This window comes from Quercus suber, unplaced genomic scaffold, assembly GCF_002906115.3.
Source record: "Quercus suber isolate HL8 unplaced genomic scaffold, Cork oak 2.0 scaffold_408, whole genome shotgun sequence".
NCBI classification, from domain to species: domain Eukaryota; kingdom Viridiplantae; phylum Streptophyta; class Magnoliopsida; order Fagales; family Fagaceae; genus Quercus; species Quercus suber.
Genome location: NW_027069859.1, coordinates 35,623 through 52,773, shown reverse-complemented (window position 1 = coordinate 52,773; position 17,151 = coordinate 35,623). Strand labels below are relative to the sequence as shown.

General features: G+C 36.4%; 1 pseudogene; it reads right to left on the bottom strand.

The window, feature by feature from the left end:
- The window catches only part of LOC112038870 (tropinone reductase homolog At2g29170-like), a 37,809-nt pseudogene extending 22,571 nt beyond the window's left edge, over positions 1-15,238 (bottom strand).
- Between the last annotated feature and the right edge of the window lie 1,913 nt (positions 15,239-17,151).

Sequence of the window (17,151 nt, the reverse complement as noted above, 5' to 3'; positions counted from 1 at the left end):
GATGAGATCAAAATCCAAGAGCTTATTGGGTCTCTTCAAACATATGAGTTGGGATTTCCTTCTCATAAGACGAGTAAATCACTTGCTCTTAAAACCATCACCGAAAGAATAGATGATTCCTCCAAAGAAGATGGAATGGAGAAGGAACTAGCGTTCCTTGTAAAGAACTTCCGAAAATTTCTAAAAATGAAGAATAGTGGGAAATCATTCAACAGAGGGAAGTTCTCATCCTCTAAAGGTGATAGGAAGGAATTTAAGAAGAAAGATGGAAAGGATTCTCAGTCTCCTCAAGGCATTGTGTGTTATGAATGCAATAGCCATGGACATCTCAAGAAGGAGTGTCCCAACTATCTATGAGGAAAGGGCAAGGCGTATGCCACAAAGCTTAGTGATTCAAATTCTTCAAATTCTGACTCAGAAGAGAGCTGTGATGGAGAAGGGAATTACTCCGCCTTTATGACTATTGCTCATGTTGAGTCCTCGGAGGACTTGAGTTTACTAGTGCAAGAACTTGGAGAGCATAATGGTGAGAAATCCATCGGAATTGTAGAAGAATCAGATGCTAAAGAAGATGAAGATTCAACCGGTCCATAAGAAAACTACAATTCCCTACTTGAAAAGTCAAGAGAATATACAAGGGTGGTCAAGGCAGCCATAAAGAAGATGAAATAGGCAGAGGAGGACTATAAAAGTCTTCTAGTGCGTTATAAAGAGGCCGAGTGTGAGATAGAGACACTGAATGGTGAGTTGACTGAAACTTATTCAAAAATCAGATTTCTTAAGCTAGAAGTAGTGCAAGCAAATGCCAAGATAGAGAGGGTATCCACGAAGAAGCTAGATGATATTATTTCATCTCAAAAACATTTCTTAGATAAGTCCAGGTTGGGATATATCGGAGGGAGTGGCTCATCGGCCAATGTCACCAAAGATGTGAGATTTCTGAAAGCCAAAGAGCCGGTTAAAGTTGCTCCTACTCCTGAGACAATAAAGGATGAAAAAAAGAAGAATGGAGTTGATTAACGAGTGTTGAATAAGCCTCGTACTCAAACTGTGGTCAAGCCTAAAGTTATAGGGAAATCACCTCCAAACTTGTAAAGAGGTTTGAGAATTCAACATTTCTGTAGACTTCAAGGAAACACAAGACCAAATTGCCATAAGTTGAAGGCATTGAAGAATGCAAGTGTTCAGAGGTCAAAAAGCCCTAAAAAAGACAAAAGAAGTTAGGCTACTGAGCAATCAAGAAGTCGAAATGGGATTCAGGGATAGACGTGATGAAAATGATCAGTGCCTTCACAACTTGCTTGGAGAGCTTTACTAGACGGTTTGAAAGTCCTAACTCTCGTACCCAATCCTTTAGGGATATCATCCCTAACGCACGTGCCATGTGGGTGAAAATGGGTACTCATGCATAAGCATTCTAACATGTCCATGCTTTAATTCTTCCGATATTTAAGGATTTTTGCTCATGCATCTTTACATGCTTGCTTTGATTTGTATCATTTGCTTCTGGTTTTAGCATGTTTCTTTTTCAAGCTTTTGCTTTGTCTTTGTTTTTATTCTGTTTTTTAGTGTGTTCAAAAAATTCAAAAATCCTAAAAAGTTGAAAAATCTTCAAAAAGTTTGATCGCTTGTTTTGTGTATATCACATGTAAGTTTGGCCTAGTACCTTCGTACTAATGTCGTAGTGCATTTATGAGCTTAGCTTGTTTTATATGCACATTTATCTATGTGGAAGAAATCTTGAAAACTGTGTGTGATTGTTGTAAATAAATCTTCAAGCTTGTCATGAATGATTTGTCAATTGTCTTGATGGTCTTGATACTTGCATAGACTTGTGCCTATATCTTATCCCACTTTATTTTTTTGTGAAAGAGCTGACCAAATGTAAATCTCCAAATGAAAAGAGATTTTGAGCTGCAAAAGCATGTTGCACATACTAGTATTTGACTAGGAAAAAGGGAAAGCGACTTTTTGTTTTGAAATGTACGATGCTCAAAAAGCCAAAGGCTAATTCTCAATGTTGAAATATAAAAAATTTCAAGCATCGATCTCAAAAAGAGATGTTTTATCCAAAAAGGATCAAATGTTATGATTTATGCAGAAGCCAAATGAAAAGCTTCTAAGATTGTGTAATCAATTTGTGGGAGGTCATATATGTTCATTTTTATAATTGAGATAGACCACTTGACCTAGTACCAATTGTGTATGACGTGATTGAATTGATCATTAAAGTTTCACTCTAGTCTAAGGACTATTTCACACTTGATACTCACCCACAACACACAAGACTTTGATTCAATGAATTCTTATCTTATTTGTGTGATTGTTCATGTTCAAATGTGATGTGTATGCTTAAATACTTGTTGATCAAACCCAAAAAGATTTTTGAATGTTTTATTTGTTTTTGAAAGTGATTTTATACTTTCGTGTTTTTAGTTTTTGTTCAAAATGCTTTTTTGTGTTTTTCTTCAAAAATTGGTTCAGAGGTTGTCTCGCGAGAAGCTCGCGTCTTAGAGCTTCCTATGAAAAGCGCATAAGGGAAATAAACTTTTCATCATGTCACACAGAGACTCTCGTGACTGTATCACTACTACCTCGCAACCAACAGCTTCTCGCGAAATGCTGTTTAGCTAAAACTGGATTTTTCCGAAATCAAATAGAAGCTATCACGACTGTTTTACGACCTATAGCTTCTCGCGAAAGCTGACGTGCTTCAGTAGCCATTCTCGCGACTGTCTCACAACTGTCTTACTACTCTCTAACCTGTGAAAAATGAGTGTTTTTAGTTTTTATGTAGCAAATGTGACAATTTTTCATATCACTTTCATTTCCCTCGCTAAGCCTCTCTTAAACCTTTCTTAACCCAAAATCAAAATTTTCTCAAATCCCATCAATCTCAAGCATATTTTCTGCATTTCCAACTTCAAGGTATGTTTTCTAAAACTTTTTCTTTATATTTCTCTGAGATTATGCAGAAATTTAAGTTAGGGTTTCAAAATTTGGGGATTTTTCGAAAATGGTTTGGGTTTCTATATTTCATGCATTTTTTCCCAAAATCTTTGATTGGGCTGAATCCCATTTGATGTTTGTGCATCTATGTTGGCCCCATGAGGCATTTTAACATGTATTGAAGCAAGATTTCACCATGTTCATGCATTATTCATGTTTTATTTATTTTCTTGCATGTTAGGTGTTTGACAGAATGCCTAAGTGACATTTCTGTGTTGTATTGGACTAAACTGAGTTCCAATCTTTGGTCTAGGTTTTATTTGTTCATGTTTATCATATTTTAGTCAATGGTTGTGTGTTTGACACACTTTGTCCATTTTGTGCCTCAATGCTATGTCATGCACACACTAGGCACACACCTAGGCACCATTTAGGCACACCTCATGCATCTCATGCTGCACACACATGCATCTGCATATGCACACACATGCACAGTTACTTCTTTTCATGCATTGTGTTTATATTTCCTTGTTTTATATGTTTTCGCATGTTGTTTTGAGTTGGTTATGCTCTGTTTTAGGTTTTTTTTACCTTTGTTTTGGAACTAACTTGAATCTAATCAATTTTTTGTTCTATTTTGTGTTTGTGCACATGTTTTCTGTTTGTTCTGTGCTCAATTGTGTAGATGTCTCCAACCAAACATTTTGCAACCAAGAAAACCACAAAATGTCCTCGCACTGATTCAGACAATTTCAAGTCTGCTGCTGACATGAAGTACAATGATTGCTACAAAAGAGCAACCATTATCATGGAAAGGGTGGTTCAGCTAGAAACCCCTCAGGACACATTCATCCCTGAGGTGTTCAAAGAAAGGACTTGGACCAAGCTGTTGAACCCGATTGGGGTTGTGTACTCAGAGATCATTCGAGAATATTTCTCCAATGCTACTGTGGAAGATGACAATATAGTTTGTTGGGTGAGGCACAAGGAGTTCATGATCACAAGGGATAGTATTCAAGAATTTTTGGAGATCCATCCTCCCTCTCAGCCAATGTCAATCCAATATGAAGAGAGATTGGGGTCTACTAAGGAAATGATAAAGATTCTTGGTGGTCCACCAAAGAAATCATCAATGGATACAATCCAATTTTCTCCAGAGATGAGGACATTGAGTTATGTGATGATCCATAACTTGTATCCGGTCACCAACCTCACCACACTATCAGCTCTAAGGACGAGGTTTCTCTTCAACCTTTTTACTCACAAGGAGATTGATATATGTAGCCACATCTTCCACATTCTAAAGAAGAGCATTGAAAAGTAGAATTCAAGGACTGTAATGCCTTTTCCCACACTGATTATAGGACTCATTACGAAGACAAAGCTGAAACTTCCAAGTGGTCTCATTGTAGTTCAGAGGGACTATCCCATTGGTGCACACACAGTCATAAGAAGCACAGCTCATATCAAGGGATCCAAGACCTATGTGCATACCATACCACAACCACGAGTTGAGCAGGAGGAAAGAGATACAGAGGAGGAGATTGATAGTTTCACTTCTACTATAGAGACTTCAGCATAGCCATCATCTTTTACACTAGCACGAGGCGTAGACAGACTTGATCAACTACTAGCTAAAATGGACCAGATGTCTTCAGTTCTTGACTCCCATGTGCAGCACACCATGACCCAGTTTGCATACATCCAGGGACAGTTCACTACATTGTCTTCCTAGATCAGTGACTTGTCCACAATGCATGGATCAAATTCAGAGTTTGATCAGTTCTAGCATCTTTGGCCATTCCAATCAAAAAGGGGGAGAAAATTTTGAGGGGGAGCTGCGGAAGAGCTTCCACAGTGTTAGGGGGAGCATAGGTTTAGACTTATAAGCATTGGTTATTAGTTCATAGACAATTTACTTCTGTTTATTTTAGTTTTTATAACTACTGTTTTATGCTTTTTTAAAGCTTAAATACTCTATTTTTATTTCAGTTTAATTTCAGTATTTGTGATTATCTCTATGTTTTGTAGCATACTTATTTGTACTTTTAAGTTATTGCTAATATGTCTTAAGTACCTCACTCTTGTGCCCTGGTAGGATCTTTTATCCTAGATGCAAATACTTCGTGTATTTTGCATTGGTTGAGTGTGGGACATGCAATTGATCCTTTGGATTGTTCTTAATTGCATTATGTGTCTGGATAAGTATTTACTAGCTAAATGTCCATTGTAGTCATTTTGAATGACTGTTTTTGTTTGATCAAGATATGCTTACATGTTTTACTTTGTTTACAAACTTGACCACACTTTACTTGCTCATATACGTACCTTGAGTTTAACTTGTCATAAGCTTAATGAAAGTTTTGTTTATGTGCAAGTGTTTCAGGTAACAGGTTTATACATGCAAGTGCTTTACAGCTTCTAGATTAGGTGTGAGTGAGTTTTTCCACTGTTCCTAAAATCACATTTAAGTCTAGAGTTTGTTTTAGGGGTTTTGTCATGGAATAGCCAAAGGGGGAGATTGTAAAGTTATTATTTACAACTATGTGTTTTTGTTGGCTTATATTCCGTGTTAAATTTGATTGTAATTTTATTCAATCTATTGTACCCTGTATTTTTTGTGAGATTTCTTTGTAAGGGTTATGTGTTAAAGAGAGAGAGCGTGTGAAGACTCAAGTAATTGAAGAATGAAGTGTTTTCACGGGCAGCTTGCGACTTAGTATCCCGCGAAGTAACTTATGTGCTTTGCACATACTGGAATGGGAAGAGTCAGACCAGATGGAGACAGCAATGTCTCGTAAGTATCTTACAGGTAAGGCCTTCCTGTGAGGCATTCTGTTCTGCCAGCCTGTCCAGTCTGATATACAATTTCTGTGCCTACACTATTTATACCCATATTACCCACAAATAAAGTAGAGAGCTTCTGAGAGAAAACTCTAGCCAAACACCTTGAGAGTTAGAGATTGTTATACCCACAATCCTCTACACATTTTTTTTGAGAATTTTCTCATTTCCTACCTCTCTATTTCCATACCTTTGAGAGGTTGATAGCCCAAACACTTACCACACCCTTTGAGAGTGTTAAGTAGAGTTTTGGTGCTGCTAGGAAGTATTAGAAGAAGCCAAGGGTGGCAGATGCAACCTGGAGCTTGTTGTGGGATCCGAAGAACTAGACAAGACTTGGTTCCGAGAAGACTTATTAGAGTATGAGCTTAGAGGGCTTAGGTACAGAGGGTAGATTAGGCTTAGAGGGTCTCTTGATCATCCATGTATCCCAACTGATTTTCTAGTAGATCAATTTCTGCTTGGAGGGCAACGAAAAGGTTTTTCACCGAGTTCTTCAGTTTCCTCTTCAATAACACGTCTCGGTGTTATCTGTGTTTGCATTTCTCTTCCCTACTCTTGTTCATTTCATTTTTACTACTGTGTTGCTTTAAATATGGATTAGAGTAGTTCTCTTTCTTATACGCTTGTGTTTACACTATTCTGCACTTAATATTAAGTTAGTGTAAAATCAACCAAGCCGTATCTTTGATTTGGGAGTCTAAATAGCTCTAGTGTTTTCAACACATTTTCGAGCTTTCAAGGTTGATATGGGTGGAATCACCAAGTGGTAAATTTATGGTCAAAAGCGCATATAGGTTGGCTTATGAGGTGAACAAGGGTGGCCACAAAGCGGATTGCTCGAACCCTTTGGCAAGGAAGAAATTATGGAAGGGGCTATGGAGAATGAACCATCCTCATAAAGTCAAGCAATTTTCTTGGGAGGTTGCTAGTGTTAGGACATATGTGATTCACATGTTAGGAACATATGTCATTATTTTATGTAGTTGGCTAATCCTTTGACAAAACACACCTTACTTGTATTTGGGTAGATCTAGGATGTGTTTAATACTTCAAGAAACCTTGTTTCAAGTTCAAGTGTTAAAGCCATGCAAGTTTGTCCGAGAATCAAGTGAGAAAGTGCTGAAATTTAAATCTCGATAGCTTCTCGACACCTCCTCGACACCTGGCTATCTGTCGAGCTCTTCAGCTAATTCTTATCGCAATCTCGATAGCTTCTCGATAGCTAGTCGATCAATCGAGAAAGTTTTTGTCCCCTCAACACCTTCTCGACACCTCCTTGATAGCTGTTATCTGTCGAGGTTACGAAAATTCAGATTTCTATTTTTGGGCCAGACTTATGTATTTGAGTAGAGTTTCTTTTCTCACAACCCTAGACCTATATAAGGCTTATTTTAGAGGCCGTCACATAAGAGAATACAAGGAGAACATATGCAAAAGGTGACCGATACCTTATTCTCTCTGAAAGAAGTTACTGCGTTTTTACGCCTTAGGGTTTTGTAACCAAGTGCTTCTTGATCTTCATTGTTGATGAAGTGAAGAACTTTGCAGCCAACATTCTTCTTCCTTAAGTTGGTGAGTGAGTCACGTACTGGGATTCGTGCAAAGGAGTTAGTCACGTACTAGGATCCGTGCAACATCAAAGGGTGGCGTTCATATATTGAAGAGTTCAGAGGTTCTGAAGCGGTAGAAGGTTTTTGCTGTGAGTTCATATACGGGGATTGTAGAGTCTAGGGACAAAGGTTTTGTACTAAATCTGAAACTTCTCTTTACTATAGTGGATTGCTTTTTGGGAAGGTTTCCCCCTAGGTTTTTTACTGTGAAACTTGTTGGTTTCATTGGTTTTTCTGGGTCATCATATCTTGTCTTATTTATTATTTTCGCTGCATAATTTTGACATGATATTGATATTTGTTTGTTTGTTTTAACAAAGTTTATTCGTAATAAATCTAATTAACAACTTGGGTTTAAAATTTGTTAATTCTATCAACCAGGGTCTAAATTTTCCAACAAGTGGTATTAGAGCGGGTTCACTCTGATTGGATTAATTTCCTGATTGTGATCTATTGACCCCTGTTGTCATGGATAGAGGACAATCTTTATTTATACCTCCTTTATTTGACGGAACTAATTATGCGTACTAAAAAGTTCGTATGAAAGTTTTTTTGCAGGCTCTAGGTGAACAAGTTTGGCAAGCTGTTAAAGTTGGCTGGATTAAGCCAAAGGAAGCGCTGGTGGATTGGGATGATGCAGCAATCGTAGCGGCAAATTTCAACAGTAGGGCCTTGAATGCTTTGTTTTGTGGGATGACCAATGAGGAATTTAAGAAAATATCATCCACAGAAGTTGCAAAGGAAGCTTGGACCATTCTTGGGACCACCTATGAAGGTACCAAGGCAGTAAAGACTGTGAAGTTTCAACAATTCACTAGTAGTTTTGAAGAAATAAGGATGGAGGAGGATGAGACCTTTGATGAGTTTTATGCTAAACTCAAGGATATTGCGAATTCTACTTTCAACCTTGGAGAATATATTGCAGAATCCAAAATTGTTAAGAAAATCCTTAGGTCCTTACCTGAAAAATTCTATGCCAAGATCACTGCCATTGAAGAAGCAAAGGACATTGATCAAATTCCTTTGACTAAGCATGTAGGGAACCTTCAAACCTATGAGGTGGTATTGGGCTCAATGGGAAAAGGTGGAAAGAGTAAAAACTTGGATCTTAAAGGTATAGAGGAAGAGATTAAGGACTCTGAAAGTGAAGATGAAAGTGAAGATGAAGATGAAGATGAGGATGAGGATCTGACTTTCATAACTGATGAGATTATCAAGCTTCTTCAGTTTAGGAAAAAGGATAAGGGCAAACCTCCTAAGGAACTTAAATCATTAAGGAAGGGCAAGAATGAGAAACCCCTCATCTAATGCCATGAGTGCAAAAGTTTTGGTCATATGAGGATAGAGTGTCCAAACTACCTCTTGAAGAAAAAGACCAAGGAGTCAAAAGATAAAGGGTTGGTTTCTACCTAGAGTGATACTAAGGATGACTTTTCTGATGAGTTTGTAAATGAATGTCGTCAAGTTATGGCATTTGTTGCCACAACCGATAAGGTGATTGTGGAGAGTGCTAGTGACAGTGAGGATTCTTCTGATGATGAAGTACCCAAGAAGATGACCATTCAGGAAGCCTATGATAAGCTATACATTGAATTTATAAAATCTGAGAAGACTTCTCATCTTGGTAGAAAAGAGTTTAATGAGGTAAAAACTAAAAAAGCTGATCTGTTAGTCAAACTGGATGAGACTACAAGGTTAGTTGAGACTCTTGTTGTGGAGAACACCTCATTAGAAGAGAAGGTCAAGAATCTTAAGGTTGAGCTTAGTCAATCTAGAACTCAAATAGAGAGGATGTCTAATGCAAACCTTGATAAGGTCTTAAGTGCTCAAAAGCCTAGTTCTGATAAGACTGGCTTAGGATATGCTGTTTCCTCCAGCCCCTCCTCTTCCACGGCTTCTAGATCAAGGACTGTCTTTGTGTCACAATCTGAGAAAGGTGATAAAGGTATGAAATTCAAAACTGATCTGTCTAATTCTAAATCCTTTATTAGACCTCATGTTTGTCACCATTGTGGTGCTTCTGGACACATTCGTCCTAATTACTTTAAGTTGTATCCTCATAAGCAATTGTCCAAACGGTCACAGGTTTCCTTTCAAGGACCTACACCTTTGTTTGGAGAGTTATTAAAAACTTTGATCTTCTTAACTCAATTTCAAGAGAATTCTAATTCTTCTATGTCATTTAGTAAACATACTAGGACACGTGCCTTTTCATCTTCACGGCCAAAGACTCTTGCTGTGTGGGTGAGAAAGGAGCCTAAGACTTAATTGTCTTTTCTATTTGTCCTCTGCTTTGATTCTTTCTATCTAAAGTAGGACACTCTTTGCTTGATTTCTTATCTACTTTTGATATCATGCTTTCATGCATCTACACCCTTCTATTATGCCTTCATGCATTTGCATCTTTCTTTTTGCTTTTATGTTGTTTGTCTGTTTTTATTTGGTTGTTTAGTTTTTATTTTGTTTTGTTTTGAAAATAAAAATAAAAAGGAAAAATAAGAAAAAAAATACAAAAACAGTGTGTATTTTGTGTACTTTGGTACTTGTGTACCTTGGATGGCCATTGAAACAAAGTTTCTAAACTTTGTATTTTTTGTAACTTAGATGAGCATCTCTATGCATAACTAAGCAAGTGAGCTTTGTGACTCTTGTTTGTGATGAGTAAGATTAAGTTATCTCTTAAAACTTAACACTCATATCACTCTTTTTGACGGGTAGAACTAGAAAATCCTAAGAGAAAGGCATAAATAACCATCTCACCACTGTTGCCCGCCAATCATAATATAACACTTGTATGTTTCGGCATAGTAAAAATGTAGTGTCAAAGACACCTGTATGCTTCGGCATAGCAAAAGTGCAGTGTCAAAGACATTCGTATGCTTCGGCATAGCAAAAGTGCGATGTCAAATGCTTAACATCTTAGGTATTTTTTTTTCTCTCTTTTATATGCCTATGTATGATATACTAAAATAAAAGAAAATATGCAAAAAAAAAAAAAGATCAAAAATGCTTTAAATATGGTTGCAAGCGTGTATTCTAGGAGATGTGGGAGTTATACGATGTACCTCGAAGGTGATAGTCCCCATCAAATAGTTACGATTGTGTGTGAGTTAAAGTTATTTTCTTATATCTCAGATCGTCATAACATGTATACACATATGCAATCTTGCGATGTTTTTCACACACAACACGCAATATTCTTTACTACTTTTGATACATGTGCAGGTACAATGTGATTTGGCCATCACAAAGGTTTTACATGTGCTAATGTATGCTCACTAAACTGTCTTGACTTGTTTTTGAAAAATAAAATTGGTTAGACTTGTTTAGTGTGTGTGTGTGTTTTGGGATCAATGTGCTTAACATTTTTTTTCTTGTTGAGAGATTTTTTTTCACATGTTTTGCATCCTTCTATTATCTTGTCATCCATAGCATCTTGTTTCATTACATTCATGCATTTTTATGGATTTCTTGTGCCCCTTTGATCATCCTTGATCATCTTTATGTTTCTCGGGTGAAGCTTTCTAGCTTCTTGTACCCTTTGTCAATCATGACAAAAAGGGGGAGAATTTGTGGAGATATGTGGTTTCTTTTTAAAGATTCTACATGTTAGGGGGAGAAATACATTCATTTGTAAGGAAGAGATGTGTTTCATCTTATTAGGGGGAGTGCTTACTTCCTTCTTCTTGTACCTTGGGTCTTGTGACCATGTTTACATACATTGTGCTTATCTTTGTTATATGATATATTAATGTATGTTTCTTTCACCTGCCTTTACATATGTTGTTTCTTTTCCATCTTCATACACATGTTTCTTTACTTGTATGCAATCTATTATTTCTGTTTCACACAAGATGCCTTGATGAGTTTTGTTTAAAGTGTTTCAGAAATACAGGTTGTCAAAGTCTACTTGCCATAAACTCTCTCCATGCAAAGTTTTTCAAGAGTTTGTGTTAGAATAGATTTTATTGTATTCAACAAGTGAATATGAGTTTAGTGATTTATGACTTCTCTCATATGCTCATTTGTTTGTTATGGTTTTGTCACGGATTGCCAAAGGAGGAGATTGTTAGGACATATGTGATTCACATGTTAGGAACATATGTCACTATTTTATGTAGTTGGCTAATCCTTTGACAAAACGCACCTTACTTGTATTTGGGTAGATCTAGGATGTGTTTAATACTTCAAGAAACCTTATTTCAAGTTCAAGTGTTAAAGCCATGCAAGTTTGTCTGAGAATCAAATGAGAAAGTGCTGAAATTTAAATCTCGATAGCTTCTCAACACCTCATCGACACCTGGCTATCTGTCGAGCTCTTCAGCTGATTCTTATTGCAATCTCGATAGCTTCTCAATAGCTAGTCGATCGATCAAGAAAGTTTCTATCCCCTCGACACCTTCTCGACACCTCCTCAATAGCTGCTATCTGTCAAGATTCATTAAACCTTGACACATGCTCAACACCTCCTTGATAGCTGCTATCTGTCGAGGTTACGAAAATTCAGATTTTTATTTTTGGGCCAGGCTTATGTATTTGAGTAGGGTTTCTTTTCTCATAACCCTAGACCTATATAAGGCTTATTTTAGAGGTCGTCACATAAAAGAATACAAGGAGAACATATGCAAAAGGTGACCGATACCTTATTCTCTCTAAAAGAAGTTACTGCGTTTTTGCACCTTAGGGTTTTGTAACCAAGTGCTTCTTGATCTTTAATCTTGCGATGTTTTTCACACACAACACGCAATATTCTTTACTACTTTTGATACATGTGCAGGTACAATGTGATTTGGCCATCACAAAGGTTTTACATGTGCTAATGTATGCTCACTAAACTGTCTTGACTTGTTTTTGAAAAATAAAATTGGTTAGACTTGTTTAGTGTGTGTGTGTGTTTTGGGATCAATGTGCTTAACATTTTTTTTCTTGTTGAGAGATTTTTTTTCACATGTTTTGCATCCTTCTATTATCTTGTCATCCATAGCATCTTGTTTCATTACATTCATGCATTTTTATGGATTTCTTGTGCCCCTTTGATCATCCTTGATCATCTTTATGTTTCTCGGGTGAAGCTTTCTAGCTTCTTGTACCCTTTGTCAATCATGACAAAAAGGGGGAGAATTTGTGGAGATATGTGGTTTCTTTTTAAAGATTCTACATGTTAGGGGGAGAAATACATTCATTTGTAAGGAAGAGATGTGTTTCATCTTATTAGGGGGAGTGCTTACTTCCTTCTTCTTGTACCTTGGGTCTTGTGACCATGTTTACATACATTGTGCTTATCTTTGTTATATGATATATTAATGTATGTTTCTTTCACCTGCCTTTACATATGTTGTTTCTTTTCCATCTTCATACACATGTTTCTTTACTTGTATGCAATCTATTATTTCTGTTTCACACAAGATGCCTTGATGAGTTTTGTTTAAAGTGTTTCAGAAATACAGGTTGTCAAAGTCTACTTGCCATAAACTCTCTCCATGCAAAGTTTTTCAAGAGTTTGTGTTAGAATAGATTTTATTGTATTCAACAAGTGAATATGAGTTTAGTGATTTATGACTTCTCTCATATGCTCATTTGTTTGTTATGGTTTTGTCACGGATTGCCAAAGGAGGAGATTGTTAGGACATATGTGATTCACATGTTAGGAACATATGTCACTATTTTATGTAGTTGGCTAATCCTTTGACAAAACGCACCTTACTTGTATTTGGGTAGATCTAGGATGTGTTTAATACTTCAAGAAACCTTATTTCAAGTTCAAGTGTTAAAGCCATGCAAGTTTGTCTGAGAATCAAATGAGAAAGTGCTGAAATTTAAATCTCGATAGCTTCTCAACACCTCATCGACACCTGGCTATCTGTCGAGCTCTTCAGCTGATTCTTATTGCAATCTCGATAGCTTCTCAATAGCTAGTCGATCGATCAAGAAAGTTTCTATCCCCTCGACACCTTCTCGACACCTCCTCAATAGCTGCTATCTGTCAAGATTCATTAAACCTTGACACATGCTCAACACCTCCTTGATAGCTGCTATCTGTCGAGGTTACGAAAATTCAGATTTTTATTTTTGGGCCAGGCTTATGTATTTGAGTAGGGTTTCTTTTCTCATAACCCTAGACCTATATAAGGCTTATTTTAGAGGTCGTCACATAAAAGAATACAAGGAGAACATATGCAAAAGGTGACCGATACCTTATTCTCTCTAAAAGAAGTTACTGCGTTTTTGCACCTTAGGGTTTTGTAACCAAGTGCTTCTTGATCTTCATTGTTGATGAAGTGAAGAACTTTGCAGCCAACATTCTTCTTCCTTAAGTTGGTGAGTGAGTCACATACTGGGATTCGTGCAAAGAAGTTAGTCACGTACTGGGATCCGTGCAACATCAAAGGGTGGCGTTCATATATTGAAGAGTTCAGAGGTTCTGAAGCGGTAGAAGGTTTCTGCTGTGAGTTCATCTACGGGGATTGTAGAGTCTAAGGACAAAGGTTTTATACTAGATCTGAAACTTCTCTTTACTATAGTGGATTGCTTTTTGGGAAGGTTTCCCCCCAGGTTTTTTACTGTGAAACTTGTTGGTTTCGTTGGTTTTCCTGGGTCATCATATCTTGTCTTATTTATTATTTTCGCTGCATGATTTTGACATGATATTAATGTTTGTTTGTTTGTTTTAACAAAGTTTATTCGTAATAAATCTAATTAACAACTTGGGTTTAAAATTTGTTAATTATATCAACCGGGGTCTAAATTTCCCAACAGCTAGGAACATCCTAGCTTCTAAAGAGGCGCTACGGTAAAGGCACACCGTGGTGGATGATGGCTGTGCTCTTTGCGGGAACCCGACGAAAAACGTCCTCCATATTCTCTGGTTTTGTAATCACATCAAGGATGTATGGAACACGAGTAAGCTCTCTCTCCCTTTTAATATTGGGCCAAATTGGTGTTTCTTGGATATTATGGAAAAGCTTCAAATGTATGAGGAGGTGCATCACAGTTTGGCAGAACGGTTTATTTCAGTGTGCTGGGGTATTTGGAAAGAGAGGAACGTCATCCGAACCGGCGGGAGGGGTAAACCTAGTAGGGTCACTTTGAAGACCTCCCTTAGCTTAATGGATGAGTTCCATGTGGCCAATAAGGGTTCGTGGAAGCCAGCTGTAGCGAGACCTAAACCGATACGGTGGGCGCCTCCGCTTCTAGGATAATACTAGGTTAACTCAGATGGTGCAGTGTTTGTGAACCAATGGAAGGTGGGGCTGGGCGTGATGATCTATGACAGCAATGGGAAGGTGATTGCTGCTTTAAGCAGCCCCATGGTGGGTCCCCTTAGCACATTTAAGACAGAAGCCAAGGCGATGGAGGTTGGCATGCGTTTCGCACTAGACATAGGCATCCGAGATGTGGTGTTTGAGTGTGATGCGTTGGAAGTCTTCAATGCTGTCCAGGGGTTTGTGGCACCAAGTTCTTCGATCCTCTTCATCGCGGATGGCATCCTCCAGCAAGCTTGTTATTTTAGGTCATGTTGTTTCACCCACACAAAAACGCAGGGAAATGTCCCTGCCCACATGTTAGCGCAATATTCTAAGTCTTTAGCTAGTTATGTTGCTTGGGTAGAATCTTGCTCGAGCCATATTGAGCGGGCCTGTGCTCAAGATATGGATGTAGCTACTATTTCTTAACTCTTGAATACAAAGTCAGTATTTCCTATCAAAAAAAAAAAAAAAAAAAAATAAAAAAAAAAAAAGTAATAGGCAGAGAAAGAACCTGATTCCCTTGGTTCCACCGGTAACAAGAGTGGTCATTCCTTGAAGAGACCACCTGCTTTCTCTGGTACCCATTTCTTGCCCTGCCATTTAATCTTTCTTCGTCACTGCAATGTTCGCTGTGAAACTAGTGGTGTTTTCCACTTCTCTGAATTGGTTCCATTTATATTGGTATATATTATACATATTGTCTGAAGAAGTAGATCAACACGAACACCAATGGCAAATAGTAACATATTTGGTAGGAGTGTTTTTTAAGAAGGGTTTGAGTGACGTTAATCCTTTTTTTTTTTTTGTTTAAATATTGAATTTAGAAGACTTTTCTTACTGATTTTTAGTTTTCAAATAGAGTAATATTACAAGTATAAATTATTTTACAGTATTTTTACAAACTGTTGATGTGGTGAATTCTAAATAGTTCTAATATGGGTCATCACTAACATCATATTTTTATTTACAATAACTATTTGAAAAATGCTAAAGCCACATCAGCAATTTGTAAAAATATTGTAAAATAATTTGTGCCTGTAGCATTACTCTTTCAAATAACATTGTTAAATAGCACTTTTGTAAATATTTTAAAAACTGTAAGTCCTACTAATTAGACTATATGTTATCACATTTAAAAAAAAAATACACACACACACACACACACATACATACTAAACATACAATTTTTTTTTTTTTTATACTTTTGAAAAGACGTTATTAGAAATATAATACCAACCACATTTTTTGCATTATGAGTACTTTAAATACATGTTTTCACAACACTTTTTTGTCACACCTTGAACTCAACCATAAAGATTGGCACGTGACAACGGCCGCACGCTTATAAAGTAATCACTCTATAAGTATGCAAGGCCTTCATAGCACTTAAAATTATCCTCAAAAATTTCATCAAATAAATTAATAATACCTCAAAATTTCTTTATGAATAGATCTCCAATAATTTAAAAGAAACAAAATCCAAACCTCACGTACATAATGCAAATTGGCCAAAAGATATAAGACTATTACAAAGCCATCTAATTCCAAAATCACTAAACTTGTTTCCCTACTCACAACACAAAGGAAGTGAGTTGACAACTCAATAAGTAACTAAAGTCCTAATAAATTCTATTAAGTAGTAGATTTGTAAAGTATAAGATGTAATATGTGTTTTCAAAAGTTATAATATACTATGTGTTTTCAAAAAAAAACTGAACAAATTTTATAGTCTTAAAATAATAAGTTGCACATAGATCACATACTATAATCTTACAAATTTATCATAGATGGTTTAGAAAATTGTCAGTTTTCCATATATCAAAAACTATAACTTACAATAGGTTCCAAAAACACATAAACAATTTTAGTGACTCAAAATAGTTCAAATATTCAAGTGTAATTCATATTCTTAACAATCTTATGACTATGGTCGCGCTCTATCCTCATAAATAGACATTAGAGTACCAATGAATAACCCCCATTAGTTTGGATATCAAAACACCAATGAATAACCCTCATTGGCTAAGTATTAGAGTACCAATGAATAACCCCTATTGGTTTAGGTATCAGAGTACCAATGAATAACCCCTATTGGTTTAGGTATCAGAGTACCAATGAATAACCCCCATTAGCTAGGTATCATAATCAATTCATAGTCAGATTGTCCATAATCATATATATGAAATCATAGTTTCTAACAAAAATATATCTTATTCAAGCATGTATATAAAAATCATATACTCAGTATTAAAATATGTTTGTAATAATCATTTACTTGAAATCAGTAATACAATAGAAATAAAATTTTTAACAATTATAAACAATTTTCAGTAGTTAAAAATACATTAATATAAGTAAAATAAAATCCAATTAGGATAAGGTTACTTACCTCTAAAATCTATTCCAAAAGGAACTTTTCTTTAACACTTCCACTAAAATCATTAGATATCACCTAGAACAATTTTCAAATATTTTTACTCAATAATCAAATAATTTAA